At 41.1% G+C, this 1,048-nt stretch overlaps 1 non-coding gene across 1 annotated transcript; it reads right to left on the bottom strand.

The window, feature by feature from the left end:
- Positions 1 to 321: 321 nt before the first annotated feature.
- On the bottom strand, positions 322 to 428 carry LOC131145339 (small nucleolar RNA R71). Its single transcript, XR_009134122.1, has one exon. It is a non-coding gene; the product is annotated as a small nucleolar RNA R71 (small nucleolar RNA).
- Between the last annotated feature and the right edge of the window lie 620 nt (positions 429 to 1,048).

Here is a 1,048-nt window from a genome sequence, read left to right as displayed (position 1 = left end):
TATTCGGGTATCAAACGCCAGCCCATTAATGCCAACAATTTTGAGCTCAACCCCGCATTAATCAACATGGTGCAGTAGGCCCAATTTAGTGGATCGCCACTTGATGATCCCAATATTCATCTGGCGATGTTTTTGGAGATTTGTGATACTGTGAAGATCAATGATGTTACTAAAGACACCATTAGACTGGGATTATTCCCTTTCTCTTTGAGGGACAAAGCAAGAGGTTGGCTACAATCGCTACAACCTGGGAGTATCACTAGTTGGCAGGACATGGTAGAAAAATTTCTGGCTAAATTCTTTCCACTTGCAAAAACAGCTCAACTTAGGAGTGAGATTGGTCAATTCAAGCAACATGATTTTGAATCACTTTATGAAGCATGGGAAAGGTATAAAGATTTGATTCGACGCTGCCCACAACATGGATTACCGAATTGGTTGCAGATTCAGATGTTCTATAATGGGTTGAATGGGCAAACACAGACTTTAGTTGATGCTGCATCTGGGGGAACATTGATGTCAAAGACACTTGAGGGTGCTACTGCTCTTTTGGAAGAAATGACCTCAAATAACTATCAATGGTCAACTGAAAGAACTATGGCTAAGAAAGTTGGTGGAATTCATGAATTGGAGCCGTTTGCTACACTTTCAGCTCAAGTTGCTTCTCTGTCTCATCAGATTTCATCTTTGACAACCCAGAGGATACCATAAGGTGCAGAATATGTGGCAGCTTCAAGTAGGACAAATTCGAGCATTGGAGCGAGTCAAGAACATGTTTAATACATCAACAATCGAAACTACAATTATTGTGGTGATCCTTTGCCACAATATTACCATCCAGGGCTTCGAAATCATGAGAATTTGTCTTATGGAAATACAAGAAATGTGCTGCAACCTCGTCCAGGACTTGATAGTCATCAAGGTGAGAAGAAGATGTCACTGGAGGATGCCATGATATCTTTTGTTGAGGAGACAAAAGCCAGGTTTAAAAGACTGATTCATGGTTGGACAACATCAAGACTCATTGTAACAACATGGGAGCCGCCAT

This window comes from Malania oleifera, chromosome 12 (assembly GCF_029873635.1).
Source record: "Malania oleifera isolate guangnan ecotype guangnan chromosome 12, ASM2987363v1, whole genome shotgun sequence".
NCBI classification, from domain to species: Eukaryota; Viridiplantae; Streptophyta; class Magnoliopsida; order Santalales; family Ximeniaceae; genus Malania; species Malania oleifera.
Note: the sequence above shows the minus strand (reverse complement) of the source record. Positions and strands in the feature narration are given on the sequence as shown.